Genomic DNA, 27,955 nt, shown 5'->3' on the forward strand with positions numbered 1-27,955 from the left:
TGTTATAGTTATAGTGAGCATGTTTTTGTGACATATCAGGACACAACTTTGTGTAATGCCATAGGTATGACACAGGTATTACAAAGAGAGGGTGACTTATGAGGACATTACCCATGTCCCCATTTTTCAAAACGTTTTTAACCATACAGAATGAGTATTTTTGAGAAAGTAAAAATGCCCAAAGTTTCCTGTGAGGGTTAGGGTTTGGTGTAGGGTTGGTGTTGGCGCTCAATGCTCTGTAGTGCCATCCAGACAGCAACAGTTCAAAGAGGAAGTGGCCTGGCTGTGAGGGTCCAGAATGACTTTTACTCACTCTGGATGAGTGCAGTTCTTGGAGTGTGGAGAGGTTGGACCAGTGATACGCTCAGAGTCTGCTGCAATCGCTAAAGGTTATCAATGTTGAAAACGTTGCTTAATATTTTTGTGGAAAAGGTGATACACTGCCATTCAAAACTTTGAAGTAAGATTAAAGAAAGAAAGAAAGAAAGAAAGAAAGAAAGAAAGAAAGAAAGAAAGAAAGAAAGAAAGGAGAAATTCAACATTGATGCATTAAATTGATCAAAAGCAACAGGAAATACAATAGTTTTCTATTTCAAATATATGCCTTCCATTTGAACTTTCTATTCTTCATAGAATCCTGAAATAATATAGCATGGCTTCTACAAAAATGTGAAGTAGTTATAAACTGCTGAATTGGATGCTTCAACTGATTTCAATATTCATAATACTATGAAATGTTGGTCTGGGCCAGTTAATCAGTGAAGGTGATCTGACAGTGTGATGATAACTGAAGATGAAGCAATCAGAAGCACCAGTTCAGAGACTGTAGAGCCCATCAAGACAGCTGTGGTGCTTTTAATCTCACAGACAGAGGCAGACAACCACACATAAGAACTAATGAGTCGGAATTCAGTATCAAAGGGTTAAAAGAAAGGTAAAGCTTTATTCAGGTCTGCCTTTTATGTTTGACTACAGATGGATTCAAATGTAAACAAGGAGCTAGAAGACACAGACTGACTGATTTTGTAACTGTGGAGCAATCAGGGCCAGATATTACCCTAAATATATCACACCAGGTTTCTCTGGAGACAGTTTGATGCTGCACAATGACTAACAATGATAGTTAACCCCTAGCTAAGCCTTACTTTGGAAACATTATTGACAATCCTGTCTAAGCTACTGCGTCTACTGCTTGTTTGATCTGTTTCTTTGAATAAATTTCCCATATAGGGAGATTGTTACTGTGGTACTTATAATAGTGACAAAGGAAAGATACAGTTTATTTAATATTTTTTTAACGCTTTGGAAATCTTGAGAAGTGCAATTGTGTCAGCCTTAATTCCTGCAAAACTGAAAAATGCCCTACATTTGCTTTATGATTTAGCTTTATGTCATTTAATTTATTGCTTGTTTCATCAGGTCGTTGTATAAAAACCAGTAACAAGTGAAGAGTTTATTTTAGTCGAAGTAAGTATTGTAAAAAAGATGTTCCTACATTGTTTTCACTTGTAATTGGTTTCAGATTAGGCTTTTCTCCTTTCATTTAATTGTGAAAAGCATTTGACTCCATTTAAACATCAGACTTTTATTCCGGTGCATGTACAAATATATTTAGATTTGTATTTTTTTATGTAATAATATAATATAATAATATACATATTTATTATAATGATATTTTTTTTCATTTAGTTTCACTGAAAATATGATTTTTTTTAACAAAGCTGCTTTAAAATTGCTATTACTATTGCTAACAATCTGTTGCTTGATAAAGCATGTAATCTCACCCTGTATTAGTCCTTATTTATACGATAATTCTTCATTACGTTAATTTGCATCTAGATCTTACAACTATAATCTTTAAAAAAATAATAATAATCTCCAAATGTGCTGTTATTAGACTGGACTGACATGTATAGAGAGATTTGTGTGTGTTTAATTTTCTCATTCAGTCTTTGCAACTCCACAATAAGACAACCAAAGCATTGCAATATGTTACCAGATTACTGCAAGCAATATCAATCACAGTCAGAACAAATCATATTCTAAAACTTCTCTGCTAAGAAATGTTTAATTTATCTTATAAAGTGCAAATGGGGTTTATTTAAAGTTAATCGCATGCTTTCAACATGTTGATGGAGTGAGACAGAGAGAGAGAACTGAAATTCTGTAGGTGTCTGCCGCTGTCTTGTTTTTCAGAAGGCTTTCACATTTCAGAGCATAAAAGTTTCATTGCTCAAACTCAATGCAGCGTTTCTCATGGATAATTTATTGAATGGGGAGTGGCTGTTTTTCATACGGTTAATCCGGTTCAGCACAGGTACAGGCTAACAGCTGTCTGCAAACTCATCACCCTCAATAAATCTCTGAGCTCGTGAGCCACAGCAGGAAAGACATGTCTCATTCGTTTGGACTCATGCTGGGAGGTCCAGAGACACGATGCAGTTGAGTGATCTATTTGTTTATCTACAACAAGACCTGAAGGAGTGAAGCTGCATATAGAAACACATTTTAATCCCCGAAACACACAATAAGGTTTTTTGTTTTTCAGGCATTTATTTTAGATCTAATTGCACAGACTTACACTATACATTTGTAAGAATGCTGTAGAAAATAACAATAGTTCATATTTTTAGCATTGCTTGATTATATTGTATGGTATATAATTATGTTATTCAGAAAGATTGTGTAAGTGCTTAAAAACACTTATCACTAAGAATAAACTATATTAAGCCACTGCCACTGATTTGAATGTGCAAGAAGCATGATGGTTGCAGTTGCATTTGTATGAAACAAGAGATTGATACAGTGTGAGCCGTTGTTTTTAATATACAGCATGGCCATATGATGGTTAATATTTGAAATACCAGACTACTGATTGGCGAAACTGACCAATCAGAATTGAGTATTCCAGTGAGCCTTGAAAGTGTGCAACACTTGGATCCTAGAAGTAAAAACTTCAGTTTTCTCCATAGGAAAATGTATTTTGTTAGAGATTGTTTAACTATTGTTTATGTTATTTTCTGCACCCTTTTGTTCACTCTCAAAATACTTAAACATGACAACCTTTAAACCAACACCTTTATTTCTCCATCGTTTTAAGAAATGCCATTTGCAATGCTTGTGATTGTAGTTATTTACCTCATGGAAATACAAGTACCTGTATTTCCGTTTGATTTTAAACACTTCTTTAAAATCCTCAGAATTATTCAGAATGAATTTAACAATTTGAAAAATGTATTAATAAATTAATAATTTGTTGTTTAACTGGACTCATTTCAATCTTACTCTACATTATTTAATATTTATATCAATGTCTCTTTACTCTTTCAGTCTTTGCACTCTCATCTGCTCTATCATTTCCTTCTACTCTCACATGAGCTGGTGCTCATAATGTAACACTTAATCAAATTATCTGAATCCTGTTTAAGATTTATAAAATTTCAATCAAGATGTTTGCTTGACTTTTATTATGTTCCCACATAGGACCCTGGGAAAATACTGTAGGAATGACCCCAATCTTAAGGACTGCAAGCTCCACACGACTTGAAACTTAATGATATATATATTTTTTTTTCTTTATAACCTCTCTTCTGTTTGGTAATTCAACTCAACATATATGTGCTTTCATTATAGTTGTGCTTAATGTTACCACTGTCTCGGGTGCAAATTAAGGTTTGGTGCTTTTGCTGTGGAGAATAAATGCAAATGTCTGTCCAGTCATATTTAAATGCACGGTTTACTGTCAGCCTTCCTTTCTACTGATCCAGCCATGAACAGGCTATAGTTGTAGCTTTTCCGACACTTATTTTACTAACAGCACTTGGCAGCATAAATTATGAGATATGTCAATGTCTACATTAGGACTGGACAGTGTTGTCACAATGATGCCTTGCTGATCTGATTGGTTGTCAAATGCCAAACACGCATTTTTTTGCATGAATCTTTTTGCATGACTTTAACACACGACTCGAGTAGTTAGTATGTTAGGCCATTCACACTAAGCTTTAATTCACATATGCTTACACAATCACTCTTTCCAGATTTAACTGTCCTTCGGTCAGAATCAGACCAGAGTCCGCCTACGGAGTATCCCTGGTTTAGTGAAGAATAGTTGTGTTAGACCAAAAAAATAAAATAAAATAAAAAACAAGCTGAGAAACTTCACAAGTCTCTGGAGACCTTTTTTTTTTTCATCCTACATTCATAAAATAACAAACACTTCTGTATTATTTATTGTGTTTGTGGACTGTGTATCAATTGCATGCTGACCAGTGTACCTGCTTTAAATAATGCCTTCAAAAAGTCATTTGCGGTTTACAAACTACACATTTGCAAGATTTTCCAGCGGCACTTGAAACTTGATGGAGTTAAAAAAAATGTGATCTGACAGCTGCTATATTTCTTGCTTTCTCCACCTCTCACCTGTGGGCATTGATATTCCCTCCATCTCTTCTAAGCCCCAGTATTCCGCCTGCCTCTCAATCTCTCCGTCTGGCAAATATTGATCTAGCAAAATGACTTCTCAAGGTTAGGGTTCTAGTTTGTGTGCTACAGTAGATAAGGCAAGGGGCTTGTCATTTGCCGCCTGCACTACTGAAGCCCGCTGTGTGACGGGCGGAAGTCTGAGGTTTGCCAAAATTAGGTGTAAAATATTTTTCCATCATGAAATGTGTAGTGATGTGGGGTTTTGTTTTATCCTTTTGTGTTGGCTGGATGTTTTTCGAGAAGTCACGCTGTGTCTGTATCACTATGGAATCTTGAATGATTTGTTGTGCTGTGAAGGGAGCTCTGTGTTCCCGCCAATTTCTGGAGCTTTTCCTGCACTCATTTATATGACTAATGGCCTCATATCAGTGAGGCTCTATGAAGAATCAGTATCATCTTTGGCTGCTGTGTTGTTTTCATATTTTCCTCCTATAATTAAGAATTACGGTTTTGACTATCAGAGCCACACTGCTTATGAAATTACTGGGAAAGATTTTTTTTTCCCCAGACCACAAAAGTGTCAATCTTTTTTTGCCAGAAAAATAGGATATTAATAAAACATCTGCAGTCTTTTTATGAACGTATTAATAATGCAAAGGCATTCTCAGTTGGAAAGCATCTTCAGAGCAATTACCTTCTATTCACCATTTAGCCCTGGCCCCAAAGCTTGCATCATTCAATTGAGAAATGAAAGTGAAAGTGACATGACATACAGCCAAGTATGGTGACCCATACTCAGAATTTGTGGAAATCAAATATGATTGACATTTGCATTCGAAACAGTTGGCTTGAACTGTCTTTTTGTTCATGTTTATCATCCACCCATGTCTTATGTATTTTTAACCTTCCTCAAATGATAGAAATTAACTACTATTTATCACCCATCACATTTGTGTTTGTATATCGTAAGACACAGTTTAGCATATTCAATATGGCATGCATTATCATAGAAATTAAGTATGCTATATATACATATTTGAATTTGAATATAATAGTTTGGGCTCTGTTGTTAATTAGAACCTCTAATATTGATGTACCATGTGAAAGGTTATCTGTATAGCTTACAGAGCATTAGTTGGGAGAGTTTTTTTCCTTAAGAAAATCGAACTATCAGTATGTGTCATTATAAATAATCAGCGATTGTCATTATCAGGTGTCATTACGATTAATAGGCTGTTGATATTGGTTGAGAATTTTTGCATCCCTTATATCATTGCAAATGATTTGTAATTGATTGATGAACAAGCCTTGGAAATCACAAGACATGTAAAAACAAGCCTTGAATGAATGGTGAAACCAGTTGATTGAAAGTCTGTTCATTATAGTTCACATCACAAATTCTCCATGTTTTACTCACATTAATACATTGATCTGCAGTGAGCGGCAATATTAACATGATTTTAGCAATGCCAGTCAGATGAGGCCTTTTGATCAAATGTAAAAATGACAGGTTTCGATTTTTTGGATCATATTAAGCTAGAAGTTGAGCCAACATTTCTGAACATGCTGTGAAACTGCATCTTTCCACAAATTATGCATAGCATAGAAATGTAGTCTGCATTCTGTATTCAGGGCATTTAGCATTTCATGGGAGCTTGGACTCTGAATTCAATACATCCTTTAATGGTTTAATGAAAGCCTGAGATGAAAAGGATCACCCAGACATGGACAAATATGTGAGTGAAACCACAAACAAAATGATCCATTGTATTAAACTCTTTAAAGTCTTCCAGAAAATCGTACACACTCATCCTCATTGCTAGACAGATTTAAAATTTGTAGTATGTGTTGTGTTGTGTAACAATAATTCTTAGCTGTGTTTGTGTTTATGTTCATTAGTGGAAATAAGAAGCAAGACTTGGTTTTGACTAAGCACACACTAAGAGGATTCTGAAAATCAATAGTCATGTCGAGTTCATCTGAAAACATGCTGTATAATTAATGCTTCCATTGATTTTCTCTGCAGGGTAATGTCAGTTGTTGATCATTATAAGTATTTGAGGCAGATGGAACATTATTTTGAAGATGAAGCCTGTAGGCACTGCAAAAAACTGCAAGACATCACTTCATCTTTTGGATACAGTCTTAATGAAACAGGTGAAACATTTGTTTGATTGACAGTGAAGAACTGCACTCTAGTACAAATATATCACTCTTTATCAATCAATCTGTCTATTAGGCATTGGATATCAAAAATTAATTTTTAGTTCATGCTAATTTCTTCATACACTGCTGTTCAAAAGTGTGGGGTCGCTAAAATTGTTTAATGATTTGAAAGAAGTCTAATGCTCAGCAAGGCTGAATTTATTTGATCATTATAAATAATTTACTTGTGAGATATTATTGTAATTTAAAATAATATTTTTATTTTTTATATATTTTATAAGTAATTTATTCCTGTGATGGCAAAGTTGAATTTTCAGCAGCCATTACTCCAGACTTTAGTGTCAACTGATCCTTCAGAAATCATTTAAATATGCTGAACTGATGCTCAAGAAACCTTTTTTATTATTGTTAATGTTAAAAAGAGTTGTGCTGCTAAATTGTTTTTTAGATCCTTTTTTTTAAGTACTGACCCCAAACCTTTGAATACCTTCAACATTTCAAATTTTATAAATGAACAATAGCTATGCCGTCACAAAAAAATATTAATGAGCATGTATTTGTAAATTAACCTGTATTAATGTAGTTGTGAGTTGAATTCATTGAGTTGAATTTAACCTTATTTCAATTTTTAAAAAAGATAATCATACCAACAAACACTAAGTGGGTAAAAGATTTGGTACAAAAGAGTTTATTTTTAACCAAAATAATCTCAAACACCATGGTGATTTTCCTTCAACATTTTAAAATCACTATTGGTTTCAGCAAAAGGATAAAGAAATATTTTTTATTTTTTAAAAATTTCTAGTAAAGAGAAGCAACATGGTTAATATTGTTATATTTATATTTCTCTCTGTTTAGTGTACACTATAAAAAGACTCAAATGTAGCCATTACATATGAGTATGCAGAATTTCAGGTACATATACTGAACAAACGTCTCCCTTTTAGAGCGTATTTGATATTAAAGTCAAGTGTCTCATATGCTGTACTAGTCTACAGATGATTTTGCACACACATGGCTGTCAGAGGCTTTAGACTGCTTCAGCCTCCATAAACACTGAGATTATATGATGAAGAGCTGCTACCTTGGGATCAAACCTTACGTGAGCAATGCCTCCACAAACCTGCAGTTTCTCTGATTAATTTCTCTTTAACGTTTTTTTTTTAAATTATACAAACAAACAAAAAAAAATTATGTGATCAAAAGATTAACAGATTTTCTCCTTAGTTGTTTTCCCCCCATCTCTTCAACTTCAAATGAAAATCTTTAACCGTGGCACTTAGAAAACATTCACAAGGAATTATAATTTTTATTTTAGAACAAAATTTACAAAGCCATTCAAACAGTCTGTGTTGTAGGTAATTATTTCTTTTAAACTCAACTTCAAAAAAATCATGAATATTCAAAATACACTTTGACTTCACTGCTGTCTCTCATTATATACAAATATGTACAGGCAAGGAAAGTCAGCGTTTCACAGTCGTATGTATCTGTACTGAAAAAAGAGCTCTCCATATCTGTTTCTGTATGTAAGTAATTGTATAAATGCAACCAGACCTGGTCCAAACTTGTTTTTTTTGTGATTGGCTGGCTGGCAATCTTTAGAATGCTCAGACCGATCGGCTCAAATAGAGGTCCCATGGCTTGGATCAATGGCTTCTGGCATGGGTCCCCTGGGCACTGCCTGGTAAGAGATGGGCATAGGTGTCTTTACGGGGCTCTGGCGGAAAAGGCCTCCGTTGGGTGCCCGGTGTTTGCAGCGCATGGAGGGTGGCAGAGTGGAACTGCTGAGAGGGAGGGGGAGGCTCCGTCCGGGCACGCGGCCGACCCCAGGACCCTCCTGGAGGAAGGAAGTCACGGACAGGCCCCCAGGGAGGAAATCTCTCATGGCTTCCTGGGAGCTCTGCTGTGGCCGCATGCTGCCCATGTCCAGGGCAGAGATCTCCAGAGACTGACCCGGCAGCTGCTTGTGTGCCAGATCGTCCTCCATCAGCCCACTCAAACGCTGGTGAACCTGCTCCAGATTCACCTCTTTGTCCTGGCAATGACAAAGAAACAGGGAGATTGAGACAGAGTCGAAGGCGAGGGGAAGATGAAAGGGTGGGAATTGATTTGTGGGGTGGAAAAAGGCAAGAAAGAAAGAATAAGCGAGAAATAAAAAGCAGACGAGCAGTGGAGCAAGAACAGATGTGAATGAAAATAACGTGGACGTGCGTGCAGTCTTTCAGAAGAGAGCAGAAGGTGTTTACCAGGGGCTCCAACAATCACATCAGCTCTGATTAATGATACCAATTACACAACGTACTACTGACAGCACGGAATAATCTCATAAAAATCAAATTAAATTCATCTCTTCTCCCCGAAAAAAAGCTTAATATCAGAAAAGTTACGGAATAAGAGAAATCGATGCAAATGAGAGTGAGTGCAGGGAAACATGGGCCATAAATTGAATTGCAAACACATGCTTTGGCGCTTCAGTGTGTCTGGCTTATTTCAGAGGAGTCTTGAAGGGGTATTTCTTCATTCTTTGATACGCACTGCCGTGAAATAGCTTCGGTCATGCGCCAGTGATGCCGTGGCGTGCCACTTAATGAAAGAATCAAGCCAACATTAACAGGCTTCTAACTGCTTACATTTTTCCCACACAGTCATTTAATTCCCATGCCATGCATCCTCCGTAATAGAAAGAGGAGGATGACCTTGATCCTGTAAAGCATTCATTCAACACCGATAACTGTTACATTCAAGACTCTGTTAATCACTGCTCTTCTTCTCTGTTTTATTCAGTCAATTCGGTAATGCATCCTTTTCATTTTAATGGGATAGTTCACCCCAAAATTAAATTCCGTTATCATTTGCTTACTTTCACTCTGTTGTTGCAAACCTGCATTACATGGAACACAAAAGATGTTTGTGGACCCCATTGACTTTCAATATATGGACAAAAACATCCTTTAAAATATCTTCCTTTGTGTTTTGCTGAAGGAAGCAAGCCATACATGTTTGGAAACGACATGAGAGCGAGTGAATGAATTTTCACTTTTGGGTGGCCTGGTCTTTTAACTCAATTGCAGAGGTCTTAGGTCTCTAGCACGGTCGATACCAGCAAATCAGCTGTATAATCTACAGTTATGTACCGTTTATGGGTAATTAGAGGTGTCACATTATGAGACTTTGTTTCTGAGTCATAAGATCAATGAAGATATAATTACTGCAGAGCTCATGCAGCTGTAGTAGAAAGTCTGAAGGCTCTAATTAAAAATGCATTAATTTGCCATTAAAATACACCAAATTTGGGGCACTTACAGCCGTAACAAACAACACATCTGGAGGCCAGTCTCCTTTTGGATTCCAGATTGCAATATTTTGGGACATCAGTGTGGCCAATGAATGGGTGATCTGATGGATGACAAACAGATGATGAATATGATGAGTATGTGGAGCGAAATGGAGAGGAACACAGTGGGATTCCTGTTAGTGCTCTTTTGGCCATGAGATTCCATGAATAAAATCATCACTTTTCAGTCTCTAAACAGAAAGAACTTATTAACCCACACAATATGGATGAATTAATGTCTCTGACTCTGCCTGGGTCTCTGTAATCAGTTAGTTCTCTATGCATGAGTGAGTCATAATTACTGCATCACCCACATCCACATATATAATCTGATTGATTTAGATTCCTAATGCGCTCAAAGGAGGACGCTTGTCCTCCTTTATATTATCAAGCCCTGTTCACCCCAATGACAGGTATCCCTGCTCAGGTCTCAGCTGACCTGTGTAAAAAGCCTGCGTGTCTTCCCAGTCTCTTTCTCTCTCTGGCCAAACGTCCCGTGTGCATCCTGCAGCAGTTGCAATTTCATTATATGCCAATGACCCAGACGCCATCTCCAGAGTGCAGCCCTTAGTGTCCTGTATGAGACCACAGAGAACCTGTGACTGCCTGGACATTGGCATATAATTGCAATAAGAAGACACAGAAAGGAATATAAAACGTAAAATGTGTAAAGTTGGTTATCGTGTGGTTCTTATTGCTTGCCAGAGCTCCAGTTACTCCCTGCTTACAGTGTATCATAAACCAAACAAGACCATACATAAAAGAAACACTCAAATGTACAGGCATATGGCAGACTGAGCACTTTAAAGCAAGAACAAGGAGCTGGTTGGTGAAAGCAATATAGTCAGCAATATAAGCTAGTAAAAGATCTTATCTCTTTATGTGCTGTTAATTCAGATCCAGTCAATGTTCAAGCAGTTGACAAATGGTAGTCATAAAACAGATGTCTGATCATTATTATTCAACAATGTCTGTAAAATTTAATACTATGTTATCGACAATCAACGTTCCTGAACTATAATATGTGGTTTATGAGCTATTGCTCTCGCCAACGTGCTTGCCTTGGCTCAAGATATCACCAAAGGAAAAAGAGAGAAGGAGAGGAGACAAGGACGGAAGAGTAACTGCAGAACACTTGAACATAAGTCTATTAGTCACTGGCTTTCTCATTGCACACACTTTAGTTTAGGGATCCAGGTACAACCTTTGCCCTTAACAACCTAGCAGTAGTAGGATAATGTAAGTGATATTGCAAATTGGGGATGTTTGTATGCAGAAAGCTACTTTGAAACCATAATTGAATGAATGGAATTACAGTATAGTAATAGTTGGCTATAACATAGAGCTTAACATTTTTGAATTCAAATGCTCCAATTAAGGGTATAATAAATCCAAAATAAGAAAATTATCTGGTCATTTTCTGTGGTTTCAAACTCGTATGAATTCCTTTCTTCTGTGGAACACAAAATAAGATATTTAGAAGAATGTTTTAGCTGTTTGTGGCCATTATAAAACCAATGGGTCCCAAATTTGTCGAGTTCCAAAAAGAACAAAAAAGTTTTTTTTTTTTTTTTTAAAAACAGCAAAATAATGTTTTCTGTTTTAATAATGTTTTCTGGTCTTAGAAAACTAACATCAATCTTCAAACGGCATGACATTTGAGGTTGGATCATATAGGTTCATTTCATGCTAATTTTATGTCTGGTTTGAGCTTGAAAGCAGGATCCCATTAACTTTATATTAGACAAAAACATCTAAAAGTCACAACAAAACAGTTGTAGAGGCAGAACATTTCTCCCAATTTGTTATGTATATATACAGTAAGTGTAACAGATTACTGAAAAAAAATAATTGTAGGGATTTTGTTCTAACCATTGGTTGTTGATTGGGTTTCAAGATGTGGATATTGCACTCAAAAACTAAGGCAGATAAATGGAAGATTGCAGGGTGGAGTTTAAGTGAACTCATTGATCAAAATATCAGAAATTCATCACCACAGAAAAAAAAAAATATTGAAAATTTGATAAATAAATATATTATTAATAATATATTTTATGTTTCACAGAAGAAAAAAAAAGTCATACAGGTTTGAAACAAGGGTGAGTAAATGATGACCTTTTCATTTTTGGATGAACTACCCTTTAAATAATCAAAGAATTGATCAGATTTTTTTTAGGTGATCTTGTGCTTTTCTTGAGTGACTCCCTCCCCCTTCACCCTTCCCTCTTGCCTTCTCTTTGGCAACACTTCAGCAAATTGGAGGCAGTAAGTTCTTTATGGTCACACCTATAGCTGGGTGTACTGGAGCTCGACTAAATCGGGGTTTGCGTCAGTGGCGTCTGGATCCATAAAGTAGAGTGTGGCAGTGGCTGTACAGTCCTGGGTGCGGTGGGCGGGTGTCGGCCGTAGTTTGGCCGCCTGTGGGGTCACCTCTTTGGGCTGTGCCCGCTGGCAGCGTGGCCCATTCCACCATGACTCCAGAGCGGCTACCAGGCAGGCCAGAAGCAGCCCTGCCGCTAGTATGCAGAAGACCCCAGCGAAGCTGTGCAGTCTCAGGGCACGGCCCTCTGTCTGGGGCTCTGCATGCTTGTCCAGGTCACAGCGACCTTTCCGTGGCCACCACTTCTGCTTTAGGATGTCAATGTCTCCTTTCTCCTGCAGGTCAAGGATCCTGAAATGAAAGGAAAATGGACTGCTATGAGAACTGAGACACAAATGTCATCTGTCATTTCATTGATTTTCTTTTCACTTTCTGAAAATATTATTTTTGCCTGTTCCATTGCTGGACGCAGAGAGTGAACTGAAAATATGAATGAGGCAAATATAGGGGTTGGACAGAATAATATGAAAACCTGGGAATTTTGGTTCTGTATGAAGGTGTTTTACCTCCATTTGCCTTTAATATAGCTTCCAACCTTCTTAGTAGATTCATACAGTCTCCGGCTGAATGATGCCTATAAAAACATCTGCCAGTTGTTTTAGAGAAGTTGGAATCTGAATTCTTATTCTTCTCTATAAAACTGGCCACAATAGTTTGTTAATAGGTCAGGACATTGAAAAAGCCAGGGCAGATTTTGAAGTTCATCTTGGTTCTCCAACTCTCCAAAGATCATGACACCATTTTTTTTTTAGCCTTTAAGTATTCATTTCTGTGATTAAAGTTTAAGCAATTGCAGCTCTTTCCTGGATGCTGGCTTTGTGAAATTCTCTGTAGTCTGTTTTTGTGGGAAACAGGGTCTTCAAGGTGAAAGTTGAGGTTTGCTCTCACTTTGCTGTTGTCTGGACACATTATTTCACCCAACCTGTATTACATTAATTGATCAAGGAACATGACCAAGAAGCAAACAATGGAAACATAACACTAATATGTAAAAATTGAGGCAATTATCTCCTCAACTAAAAGTCAGAGATAAAAGGTCCTCAAAAAGTCTTAAACTTTCCAAAACACTGAATAATAATAATAATAAAAAAACACTTCAGCAGTGGCAATGAACATTTGGTCTTGTACTGAGTCTTATTAATTTGTTTTCTCTTTATTCATTGGCAAAGGTTTTTTCATAGTTATTTACTTCAATGCAACAGACGTTCAGATTGTGGATGTATTTGTAAAGAATCCAGATAAAAAGTCAATAACTTATGATAGAAAAGAAAATGTCAAAGGTTGAAAAATAAAATCTGTTCCACTGCAATTGTCCTGGGTATTAATTTAAAACGCGTTTGATTCTTATTGACCATAACAGACTGGCAGGCGATTGTAGAGGATCCTTTATGAAAATACTTTCCGAGGCCCTGATGTTCCAGATATGTGAATTATTAATTGCCGGCGAGCTTACCTTCCTAAAGATAATTAGTATGTGAGCAGAGCATCGGTAAGAGCTGAAAATATGAATGCAAATTATAGTCAAACAAATGAAGGGCTGCAGGGTGAGGTGCTTTAAAGCCAGCGGAGAGAAGAAAGGATGGGTGGGAATGAAAATAAATGCACAGAGGAGGAGACACTGGTGATTCAACACGATTCATAAGTTCTCCGGCAAGACTGCGTCAACCAAGGAAATAAATGTAATGTAAATGAGAGAAAGGACAGATGATGAAAGAAAAAGGGAAACAATCCACCATAGTCATGCATTGTGATGTTTGCGAAGTTTTGGAGCTTGATATTGACTTAAAATGATTGAAATGATGGTGTCTATCCTTTAGCCAGTCTAACGACTTGCATCGTTCTTTCTAATCATATTGCATATATACAGTCTGAAAGGAAGTGCTCACTTCTGCGAGAAGAGATCTCTGTAGGGACTGCCATGCTGCAGAGCCAGGCCGTATCCTTTGCTGCTCATGCTGTTTCCTGTGACCACCAGCGCACAATCATCATCTGTCAAAGCGGCATACTCTAACACCGCCATGTCCCACAGGAAGGCGTATGGATCCCGTTTCACCTGACAGAAACCACACATATGCACACACAAGGTTCAGTGTTTAATTTGTCCATGTATGGCTGAACATCACAGCAGGGTTTTGTGTTTTTGATAATAGTAACGTATCTCGTATCTTGAGATGGAGAGGTTCTCCTTTCAGTCACTCGGTTCTTGTCAGACAGGTCACAGAAATCATTCAAAATGAAAAAGGTTTATATTTCACTGAAAGTCATGAGATGGCTTTGAACTTGTTTCTTTTCTGGAAACTAGGCTCCCCCGCTTTCTTTTTCAAGAGATTTAGCTTTCTCTCTCTCTCTTGGGAAAATGGCTTTCTCTCCCCCATCACACTAAATAAAGCAGCACAAGTGTCCGCTTTCCTTTCTGTTTCTTTTAAACTCAGGCTCTATCACAGCCACACATTTATGACAGACTTTTATATGAAAAGTACAAACGAAAATAAAGGGAGCAAAGAAGAAATGACAAAGAAGCTACCGTCTCCTGGCTTTTATAAACATCAAATTTTCCCTATCTCTTTGTAAAGTACTACAAATATCCATCACTGCCTGAAATTATATTTACAGTTTGCCTTTCAAGTGTACATCCATTACTAGGATACTCTCAACATAGCAAAAGCATTGATATAAGGTATACAATGGAATAATATATTTTAAAATGTAATTTATTCTTCTGATGACAAAGATACATTTTCAGCAGCCATTACTCCAGTCTTCAGTGTGACATGATCCTTCAGAAATCATTCTAACATGCTGATTGGTTCTTAGTTAGCATCATTTATTATTAATAATTAAGACCCAATAATGGTTCTTATTATTCTCATCAATGATGGAAACAGTTTTTGCTGGTTAATTTATTGTGGTATCAATGATAATTTTTGGGGGGATTGTTTGATGAGTAGAAATTTCAAAAGAATATTTATTTCAAATAGAAATATTTTGTAACATAAATGTACTTTCACTTTTGATCAATTTAATGCAGTGATCCTCAAATCTGGCTCGCGAGATCCACTTTCCTGCGAAGTTTAGCTCTAACCCTAATCAAACAAGCATGAGTTTGCTAATCAGTGTCTTCAAGATCATTAGAAAATCACAGGCAGGTGTATTTAATTAGAGTCGGAGCTAAACTCTGCAGGAAACTGGATCTCGCGAGTCAGATTTGAGGATCACTGATTTAATGCATGTAAAATTTTCTTGCTTTTTTCTTTCCACAAACTTTTGAAGTGCATTGTATCTTGGTTTACACAAAATATTAAGCAGCAAAAACTGTTACTTAATACTACCCTACATCTTATTCCAATTCTTGTAAATATATATATATAATATATATATATATATATATATATATATATATATATATATATATATATATATATATATATATATATATATATATATATATTACAATTCTATCCTGAAAATGTCCATAGGTTATGGCCTCATTCCTACAACATAAAATGTTCATGATTTTTGGATGGGGAAAAAATATAAAAATGACAAAATTCTCCTGTGACAAATGTCCATACACTACTGGACATTGTTACCAAACACATTAAACTAGTGAGGGTGTGAAATGTTTGCTGTAAGTTAATTTATTTCCAGTCCACAGGGACAAAAGTGGCCATAGTTGAAGAAACACTCATATATATATATGTAAATCTTTTGGCCAATTACTGGCAGTTATACTCTTCAGCATGGATGGACTGACAATAGCATTATTCAACACCATCCAAAGTGCGTGGGTGCAATCGTACAGGCCTCAATTTCTCTGTGTCTTATCTCTTTTAATTATTCTGCTTAAGAAATCAATTCTGAGCCTGCTGAATTGTTAGCTTAATAGCCAGTTATGTAACTGGGCTGAAAAACCTCTCATAAAGAGATTCATGGTATTGGTGATGTCTCCTGCAAAAAGCATGTCATTAGATATATGACAATAAGACAAGCTGTGAAATTGAATAGCTGCAATTTTTGAAGTTTTATAAAAGGGTTTGATGTGGATATCAAGTTTCTTAAAGATTCTCTAGGCATCAGCAACAGTTTGTATACAAAGTAACTTAGAAAGTTTTACCAAACAATCAAAAGATACATGAATGCACTCAGCGGCATATGAATAATTTTTATGACTGCACAATATGGATGTATATTACATTGCCTGAGCCATGAATATTTGACTGTCAGACTTGCATGCTACATTTCCTTTTCTCTCTTTAATGATGCAAGATGTCAGAAATGTCCTGTTGTAACCCTGAACAGACTGAAATTTACTGGTGGGCTCTTTTTGTGTTCTGTGAGACATGCTTTGGTTTACAAAGAGCCAACAATAGCCAGCCAGCATCATGCACATAGTGGTTCACAGAAAAGCTTTTACCAGCACCACGGACAGCTCTCACAAATCACTACACAGAAGAAATTCAGCACCACGGACAGCTCTCGACTCTGATTAACAGGACTGGTGCTGAACTGAGAGAGTTTGAGGTTTTGAAATGAGTCAGTTTCATAATAGCTCCTCTTCTTCTTTGTTTGAGGTGATGTCTAAGCAGGTATATACAATAACTCAACATATATGTAGGACTGCAATTTTCACTGGGTCAGTTTAGTTGGCCAATTTGAAAAACCCACTGGTTTTATCAAATTAATTGTTTAAAGGACTAGATTTACTGTTTGATCTATCACTGTTAACATTGTTAACTCATAACATAGATGTTTAGTTTTTTTTTAATGTGCCTAAAAGCTTTGGAACTTTGTTAATAAAAATGTTGAGAATCTGACTATATACAGTATGAATCTACTGATATACCTATTTTTTTTTAAAGTAGGAAAACCAAATTTGCCAATTTTACCAAATTTTATCACTGAAATGATAGATTCCAGTTAAAATGTCTGGGATCAGTAAGATTTTTAAAATGTTTTTGAAAGTCTCTTATGCTCACCTAGGCTGTATTTATTTAAGCAAACTATGCTTAAAACTATGGTGGCCGAGAGAGCTCAACGTGCCGCAAACAGAAAAAATACCTGCAGATTAGGAAAAAAACGTCATCAATTTGACAACACACTTGCTGCAAATACTCACAACACAACCAAACAAAGAAACAAACTGCAAATAAAATCCTTTATTTAGTTTTATTGTGAGAATATGCAGTGTGTTTCTTTATTTGTTTGTGTTGTGAGCATTTGCAGCACCTGCTATCAAACTGAGGAAGAGGTTTTCTTGATTTACTGGTGCTTTTTCTATTCATCATGTGTTTTCTGAAGTTGCAGCGTATTGAGCTCTCTCGGCTACCATAAAACCACTAACACTGTAAAATATTATTACAATTGAAAGATTTCTACTTTAATATATTTTAAAATGCAAATTTATTCCTGTGATGGAAAAGCTGAATTTTCAGCAGCCTTTCAGAATCTTTCAGTAATCATTCTAATATGATGATTTGTTGCATTTCTTAATTCTTTAAGATTTTCTTTTTTTTTTTTATTCTTTGATGAACAGGAAGTTCAAAAGAACAATGTATTTGAACTACATTTCTTTCTTTTTTTTTTGCAACAATATAAATGTAAAAATAAACAGTATAGATAATGTATATAAATAAATAGACTCCATGATATTTAAAGGTCCATAGAATCATAAAGTTTGAAAACCCTTGGATTACACTACAAATGTGGACTCTTGGATCTCCTCTGCCCAACTCATCTGTAAGTAACAGGACTGTGTCTGATACCTTGCGGATGCCTTCAGCAGGAGAGGTCACAGAGTTGTCCTGTCCCTGATTTTTATTGATAGTTCTCCACAGCTCTGCGAAAGTGCTGTCTTGCTCCAAGGGGTTCGTGCCCTTTACCCTGAAATACTCGAACACAGCAGAGTCTCTCACAGTTCCGTATCTCAGCTCTGTCTGCTTGGAAAGGTCTTGAAATGTTCTGGATTCAGAAGAAAAGCAATAAAAGATTTACAAGCCACATATTATTTAAAGTCCACATTATTAAATTAAAAACAGACATGACTACAACGTGTGGAAGAATGGAAATTTAGCTCATTAACATATAATATGCTTAGAGTTATCAATTCTAATCAAATCTAAACAATTAGCAAATGTTCATGTTTAGCACTGGTGTTGATGTCCTATAGAATACCATTACTTGCTATGGAGACAGTTCATTAAAAAAAATATCTGAAATATTTATACATTTAACATTTGCTCTGTCTTCTCTGAAATAAAATAAAAACATTAAATTAAATTGATTAAAACGTTCACCTCTTGATGACACTATTCCTCTCAAATGCACTCATGAACCACAGAGGTGTTAGGTCGAGCTACTGATATGCTTCATTTCAAAAGAGTAATTTGGGGTTAATGAAAGTCCCTTATCTTACACTACCATTACTGCTTGAACTGACTCTGTACCAATCCAACAGCATGAAAATATTTGGCTGGTTTACATCTGCTCACCTGCTTTATATGCATGTAGTATGTATGCATGTTTTCTATTAAAGTGATTAAACGTATGAGCTGGAAAGCTGCTTTGTTAATTAAGATATTGTGAAACGCTTTAATAAATTTAAACTGTAGTGAAAATGTAGCAATTGGTAGGGTGAAAATGGTTTTAAAATGGGTTTTCAGTTTAGATGGCTGTGGCCTGATTATAACACAGAAATCGCTGTCCCCACACTGAATGTAGACTCCAAAAGGGTCTAAAATAAAAATTCACTGGATTTTCTTTTGCATGGTGAAAAAGTGCAAAAGTACAGGAAAGTTAGAAGCCAGACTAATGGGCAACAATACTCTCTACCGCAGATTATGACAATGAATGTGCTCATGCAGCAATCAATCCCTAATGAAAAGGCAGACTAGACATAACAGCACTAAAACTTCCACAAATAATGAATGAATGTATATACACAATGTATTCATAAATTATTTGAATTATTTGGAGGAAAATAATACCCCCTGACAAAATACACTTCTAAATTATTTTGCCGCTCACAGCTGCTGCCTTCCATCTGCAACTTCTGATGTCATGCAGTCCATGTTTGTGTAATGACACTGTGTGAGTTCTCGCTCTGGTTTTAGTGGGGAGTGATTTCATGTTGAGATAAGCACCCTCCGTCACCCTTGACAAGGCTTTTTAACAGGACAATTATTTGTAGATTCAATGAGTCAGATTGTTAATCTTGAGAAGATGAAATCAGAACAATTAATCAGTTTAATTATAGTGATACAGTATACCACAGCGGGAGGAGAAAAACTATGGAAATATGCTAGGCATGATATCATCTCATTGTATTTATGATGTAGCCATACTCCAAACCCTGCCGAACAGCTTTTGTAAAGTTTTTAATTTCCCGAAAAATTTTGCAGTTCTGAAATTAAAAATTTATTTTGAAAGCTGCGGCAAAGCAGTTTATTGCTTTCATTCAAGATTTAACATTTGAAAAAAAAAAAGTTCAAAGATTTCCTTTGAAAGAAATTAATATGTATTCAGAAAGAGCACATTCAATTAAGTAAATACATTTATGTTATAAAAAAATGCTATTTCTATTCTATTCAAGCAGATGCTGTTCTTCTGAATCAAAAAATCTTAAAAAATATATAATAAATCAAATAATCAAATAAACAAAACAAATAAGCAAAGCAACTAGTCTAACAAACGAACAAACAAACATACAATCACTCATACAGGGCAAAGGGCAAATGGGATTTGATGGATGATACCATCAGGAAAACCAGAGAATGAAACTATGAAAAGAGTTAGTTAACCACCTGAGTAAAGCCATAAGCGCCATATATAACAGGGTCTTTAACTTATATTAAACCACAGACTGAAGGCGGGCCAATGATGTGAGGCCTTCAAGGGTCTGAGAGGGTGCATGCCTCCCAAGATGGGCTTCTCTAATGAGAAAAGCTGAAATTCCAAGTGGGAGTTTGGAAATATTGGGGAGTTTTACAACCCTTTGTGTGAAAGCCTGATAATTTACATATGTAATTGGATCAGAAGTTGATATACAAACAAGTAATGATTCTTCGACCACTAATAAGTTACATAGATATCAATAAATAATATAGACTATAGCATTATCAGATAGTGTGTTTTTGACTGCTATGGAACCAGAGGCCTGTTCTGCCTTTTTTAAAGGTGATAGTTGAATTTCGGGGGAAGGGTCCATAGAACTTTTGGTTAGATGAGGTGGCGTTAAATATTATTTGTTAAATATAACAAATAATTGTGTGTCTGATTGGTCCAAATGCTACAGCAAACAGAATGAAGTTTATAGTCAGCCTGCAGTGAAAATTATAGCGATAGCATGTACTGTGTGAGGTAACATACTCTATTGTTCTATAATTTGCAAAAAAAGGAAAAGTAATTTATAAAGTTGTACTTAATGACCACCGCACCTATCAACTTGATGTCTTAATGGAGTGAAACTTACAATTACTTCTAAAAAAATAAATAATGTGTTATGTGTAATGTGTAATAACATGAATTTAATTATGACCTGTGATCTGCATGCTTTTATAGACAACACACTTCACCAAACCACACTTATTGAGAACAGGCAGCAAAGAATGAGTAATGAGCTGTTAACACAGAATGTGTTCTTGCATTCAAAAACGACTAGACGGCATGCGACTGAATGAAACAGAATGAATGCTGGGGTCACTGTATGTGTTTTCAGTCACTGAAGTGTTTTTAACTTGACATACTGAAGTTAAAATGTGCTCACTGTGAGAGACGCTGAAAACGCTATTTTTTTATCAACTGAATATACTTTTAATATTGTTTTACTGAGGAAATAAAGTTAGAGCTACACATATATAACTGCAATAAAACTACAATATATAATAAATCACAAAAAAACTATACATTTCTAAATTAACATTGTAAAAATAAATATCAAGTATCCGTTTAAATGATTTTAATTAGATTTTTTTAAGCAGATATTGATCTGCAAGCTTCAATTTGCAATGAATTTGATCAATTAATCAGAATATTATGTAAAATATTTAACTGACTGACAGTCATAAACATGCAATGCGATTTCCCAGGGTACCTAGCGGGTAAGTACAAACTCCAGTCCTCCAATCGAGTTTCTTTCAGCCTGCCTTTGCAGTACAAATCAACAGAGGTGCTCTATAAAAGTATTATTAGTCGTAATGGGGAAATAGATCTGGATGTGATCCATTATCTTGTTTTTGTTTTGTATTAGAATGTTCTAGATGCGCTACATCCAACTTAGCAAAGAAACATGGTGATGTATTAAACCATACTCAGGCTTAATTTTCTGTTCTGAAGCCCCCCTGCACCCCCCCCCCCCCCCCCAAAAAAAGTAACTGCTTCATAAATCATGCAAATTGAAAGGGTCACTAAATGCTCCAACAATAGTTTACAAACAATTAACAAACTCAGTGCAAAACAGTAGACCATTTTATACACAAAATAACAGATCCAGTGTTTTTTTATAGCATACAAATCAACACAGCTCTTTGGATGGCAAGTCAACTAACTGGCCAATCAGCAGCCTTTCCATCGGCCAATCATAGCTCATTTGGGAACCTCGGGACTGAACACAACATTTGTCAAGCTTGAATCCCATTTTACATCTAAGGCTGGTGAGAGATATGAAAGACTCCCAATGGGATCCCAGCGTGCCAACGATAGCGTATCATGCACCAGCAGGGCTGCCTGATTTTAATAACAGTTAAACAAGGTGATTAGCACAAGCATAGCAGCTGTGGATGCTGCCACTGAGAGACTGAAGAAATAATCCCCCAGAGGCCCACACACACACACACACACACACACACACAGAGAGTGAGAGAGAGAGAGAGAGAGAGAGAGAGAGAGCTGAATAAGAAATGTGACAGCACCAAATTCTCCATTAACGTTCCAAAGCTGAACCTTTGGGCAAAGGTGTGAACTAACAGGTCCGTTAGGAATATAAAGTCAGAATTCAGAGGGACAGAATGCAATAAGCTTCTCCAGTCTTGGGTTTTCAGCTGAGCTGAGAAGGCAGAATTCCATGATCAAGCAGATAACATTTACAGAGGCAGAAGGAAACTATTTGCACATCAGGTAGGGCATTACTTGTTCATATAAAACAACTCGCATAGTCAAATAAGAGGGAGGTTTAAAGCAGAATGCACTTTATATTACAGTACGTGTACTTACATGTACTTATAGTGTACTTACATTGTATTTATCTTAGAAAGTTCTGGTAATACAAGGTAACTACATGGGGTAGGGTTTGGTTTAGGGGTAGGTTCAGGGCTAGTACCTAGTTATTACATAGTTATTGTAATTACTATAATAAGTACATAGTATGTACATGGGGATCAGGTCTGTAAAATAAAGTGCTACCCATTTATCTCTGCTGTGAAAATGCAATTATTCATCTGTAGTGAGGGACGAAGAAAAGAATCACTGCAGTTCTTTTGTGCTGCGTTGTTTGTGCTATCTGACATCTGACATCAGTGTGTATATATACATATAGTATATTTAAATATAAAAAAAGACCTGTGTGTTTCTAACAACAAGTGCATGAGATTTCTCTGACGTGGGAGTAGCCTGAGTTGACCAAACACCTAAAAAACATCAAAGGAGAAGAAAAGGTTCTGGCGTCTACACAAAGGGAAAAAAAGAGAAAGGATTTTAATATGAGGCGACCTTTCGCAGAATTTATGGAGAATGTCAGGGACTGTGAGCTCCCCGCTGGGAAATGAAGGGCCAACGTGGTCTCTAAGAGACAGCCGACATGCTGGGATTTCAGATTTAATTTGAAGAAATTTGAAGTATTTATCTGACTCACAAAGTTTCTACTTTCAATTTTAGACTTCCTCGAAAATGTAGAGTTGAATGGGGTTTGCACTGACTACTTCTGCCACACTGTGTCAGTATTAACTATTAATTTCCCCTTCAAATGACTAAATAGTAAATTTTCTATAGTGACAGCAGAACTGTTATTATGCAATGGTAAAAATAAAATGAAACTACAGAGCGTCTGTAAACATTTACAAAGTCGGCAAGTGAATGATGCCTAGTGTTTTAAAATCTGTTCAGATTTTGATAGTTGTATAGTTTATTCAAACCTTCAGTCAGAACATATGGCTTTGAATGGCTGTTAATGGAAAAACATGCTTTTCTGTACAGAGTTTGGCTAAATGCCTCATGCTAACCAGCTAATCGTTGACCCCTTGTCTATATCACTGAACCCCTCTGTGATTTCATCTAACTTCATCCTCCATTATCTTGCTTACTGCTGCTTTTTGGCAAGTGACACAAGACTGCAGCCATGTACAGTAATAATGAAGGATACAGACATTTTCGTGTTCTCTATCCCACATAAACTTGTAGATACTTTCTAACCCCACATACCCTGTAAACCCAGCGTTGAACTTTGCTGAAACGGTACAGTGCATTTTGAGCCATTTACATAAGGTAAACACTGACCGACAGACTAATGACTGCTTTTCTGAATGACAGGCCCTAATCTGATGCTAATGATGGCAATCCAGTGACGTGATATCCTAACCCAGAGCTACATTTAGTGATGGGACAGCTTTAATAAGGCTCTATGACACACCATGTTGACAACAGCGTGATGAATCAGGGTTTACAAGAATGCATGGACAAGCATTTGCAGATGTGTAGAGTTCTGCCACTTCGATACAGAGCTGGACTAGTAAGCTCACCGAACAGCGTTGTCCATGCGGGTTACGGTGAGGTAGGCTGCTAGGTTGGCTGTGTAGGATGAACAGACAATGAGGGTAAACAGCCACCAGCTTCCCATTGCAATCCTGAGAGCCACTGAACTCATTAAGGATTCACCACCTGCAAACACACGGAAGAAGAGAAAACATTCCACGGATTGCTCGTCATTTCTGACACCAATTCAAAGACATATTGATACAGCAAGAAAAAAAAGGATTAGAGAAAAAAACTGGGTTTTTAGACTAACCAGCTAAACTTTGACCCCGTTCTACTGTATATCACTGAACCCATCTGTGATTATCTTTTTTCAGTCTTCAATTATTTCTTTTCCCGCTGCTTTCTGGCAGTGACACAGCACTGCAGCCATGAATGCAGAATACATTAGTTATTGATAAGCTAACTGTTACTTAACACAATCATAAAATTGTATTACACACTTATTAGTTAACACATCTTGCTAGGGAATCAAGGGAATCAAGTGTTAATAAATATTTACCTAAATTAAATTCAATTCAATAATTTCTTATTTTTTATGCAGTAAGTAAGAAACAGTATTCTAAAGTCTTACCCAGCCATGTAATAAGATTAATTCTCCCATCACCTGTTTTCTCAGAAAAGCTCAACACCTTATAAGCCTGTGCTGAAATGTCAACACAATATTCCTCTCCAGCGCACACAGCCTTGGAAATGTCATCACTGACACAGAGACAGTGAGAATAAAATGGCGAGGGAAAAGATCTGGCGCTACCATGCTCAGTTGAGTTCGTTAGGGGCAGTGCGTTTTTTTTGGTACTGAGCCAAATGATCTGAGAACTGAAATGTCCCTTTAGGCCTAAATAATATCCAAAGAGTCTGTAATTGGAAAGGTTAAAGGTTAAGTGGGCAACCACGCTCATTATAAGGCTTGTTTCAAATTTAACCTCCCGAGCTAAAACTTAATAAATTGCTTGTGCTTTTTTTATATGCCCAGACATAAATTTTTATATTTTAATAATTTTTGTTCTAAACATGCACCTCCACCCAAGTTAGTGTATTTCATAATATAGTTACAAATCTTTTAATTAATGATTAGTTGCATTTAAAATATAGTAGCATGTATTTTAGGGCAAAGGAAAATATGACAAATTTATATATGGCTAGAAATATAGTATATATATAAAAAAATTTTTCTATTTTAACATAATTTAAATGTATTCCTGTAATAACAAAGCTGAATTCTCAGCACCATTACCCAGCGTTACATGTCACATGATCATTCAGAAATCATTCTAATATGTTGATTTGCTGTTCAAGAAAAAAAAATCTTCTTAATGTTTGTTCTGCCTAATATTTTCCTTATTGTATTTTTTCCCCAGTATCATCTGATGAATAGACAATTCAGAAGGACAGCATTTATTAAAAATATAAATCTTTTGTAACATTATAAATGTCTTTACTGTCGTCATTGCATCCTTGCTGAATAAAAGTATTTCTTTCAATAAATTGCACAGAAGTGTGTCTCTAGTCCATCTGTCTGCATGAATGGACTGATGATGGACAACAAGCTAAAACTGTCCTTGCTCATACAGGGAAAGTTCATGCAAAAAAGAAATTATTGCGTGAACTATGCCTTCAAGGCTCCTAACACTTATTCAGCAGAGCTGTTTATTCATGATGTGTTATTTTTTAATGAGGCATGCTACTAGGAGGCCTGACATAATTTGAACAGTATAGTGCACCTGCTATCATATGATTGTCCTTCATAAGTGATAAGTAAATGTTTATTTAAAAAGGTGACCCAAATGCACAACCTGTTTTTATAATTACTTGCTGTGTGTTTCATTATCAATTTATGTGCTCAAGGCTTATAATTACAAATTGGCAAACAGCTGTAGAAAAAAAATAAACCAAGTAAATGTCATTCAGCAGCTGCTGTAAATTGCTTGCATCTTGGTCCTAACTTGCTACATCTGAAAGCGCATGGAGACACTTAGAATCAGCCTGGTACTGACAAGATTCCCAGAGTGGTGCAGAACGGAAAAGTGCAGCAATTTATTTCAAACCTCAACAAAACACATCGCTCCTTTCTTCATAGGTGCCTTTAGGCACATGCAGCTGTTAATAGTGAGTTGTAGACTTCTTACGGAATAATATATTTTGTCAAATAGTCAAATGTAGGACTCTAGGGATTGTCTCTAGTGCTGTTACTTGTACCTTAAGAAACATTTGAAGAATTATATATTCCACTGAAAAGATATTTTCCTAAAATAAGAGTTAACCTGTAATAGTTGTGCTCCTGTAGACGAGAATGTCAGCAACTGATTGCACCATCCAGTAGGTGACTATTCAGCAATAACTCATCTCTCATGTTCACGTGACGTGACCCAACTCACTTGCTGTACAAAGGCTCCGTAGACGATTCCAGAATGGCACTCTGGAAAGATGTCGTGACAGAAGCAGGCTGGTGGGGCCCAGGAGGATTCTGGGAGCGGACAGACTGGATGCGTCGGAGCAGAAAGACCATGACACCCACCACAGGAATGGCAGCAGCAATGCAGGCCCACACCGCTAGGTCAAACGGTGCCAGCAAGGAGAAGATGTTGAGTCTCTCTTCTGTTTTAGTCATTAGGATTCCCACAGAATAATCCAGGTAACGTTTACTGAAGTCCACTACATTCTCTCGATCAGGAGTGATGGTGATGGCTGAAATAGCCACATCTGCCCTCTGAATAGTAATAAATGAACATGCTTTGTGAGATAATACACCTGTATAAGTGACAGTACACTTATACAAGTTAGAATAAAATAAGTGCAATGCCAACCATATGGGCCTAAAGTAGGTAACAATGAAATGACTAATATGAATACACAGTTTCACATACAAGTAACATATGGAATAGTCTTTATGAATGTGAATCTCACCTTCCCTATTAGTTCTCCAATCAGTCCATTCCAAGACCCATTGGCCTGAGGAGAGCCATATTTCCCATCAGCCACTTGATAGATTTCATACTTAAAGCCCAGAATTTTGGCCAGGGTGTCTAGAACATCTATGGAAAATCCCTTATATCTTTTGGGCTGACCTAGAATGTTTTCTGCCACCATTACGAACGGCTCCTCCTGAAGACAACAAGAAATGCAGGGGTTCATTTTATTCACTTGTTTATTTATTTAATTATTTTATACTTTGGAAACCTGATTTGGAACTAAATTAAGCAGTGATGAAAGGATGAACATGCTTGTTCTGTCAACACAAGCACTACCATTCAAAAGTTTGGGGGTGTCAAAATTTGTTTTTGAAGTATTTTATGCTTACCAAGGCTGCATATTTGATCAAATATAAAGTTGAAACAGTAATATTTTTGAAGATTATTAGTATTCAAAATGAGTGTATTCTATTTTAATATATTTTAAAATGTAGTTTATTTCTCTGATGGCCAAGATAACGTGTTACACAATCCTTCAGAAATCATTATAATATGCTGATTGGTTCTTATTATTATCAGTGTAAAAAACAGGCGGTGTGCAAAAAGTTCAAAAGAACATTTATTCGAAATACAAATCTTTTGTGGCATATTGTGAAAGTGCCCCTATTATGGATTTTTGAAAATTACCTTTCCATGTATAAAGTTTATGTACAAACTGTGCTTTATCTATATGTTTCTGCACTGGGCTAACACAAATACGATGGCTGTTTTGGTGTTTACCACCAAGCTGTGGAATAAGTAATGATGATGGGCATTCTGTTATTGACATGCTGCACACAGTAGACCACTCACAACAGACTGGTTCATTAGACGAATCACCGCAGTTTAGGGTCACGCAAAGGAGGGGTTTGGAATATTGAATCGTTAAACAAATCATTTGGGAGTTGTTGCCAAAAAAATTAAAATAATAATAAATAAATGCATATTTTAAAAAAA

The 27,955-nt window shown here is 36.3% G+C and overlaps 1 pseudogene; it reads right to left on the minus strand.

Annotated features, from left to right (window-relative positions):
• Nucleotides 1-7,424: 7,424 nt before the first annotated feature.
• Nucleotides 7,425-27,152, minus strand: LOC113095991 (glutamate receptor ionotropic, delta-1-like; annotated as a pseudogene).
• Between the last annotated feature and the right edge of the window lie 803 nt (nucleotides 27,153-27,955).

This window comes from Carassius auratus, unplaced genomic scaffold, assembly GCF_003368295.1.
Source record: "Carassius auratus strain Wakin unplaced genomic scaffold, ASM336829v1 scaf_tig00215828, whole genome shotgun sequence".
Classification (NCBI taxonomy): Eukaryota; Metazoa; Chordata; class Actinopteri; order Cypriniformes; family Cyprinidae; genus Carassius; species Carassius auratus.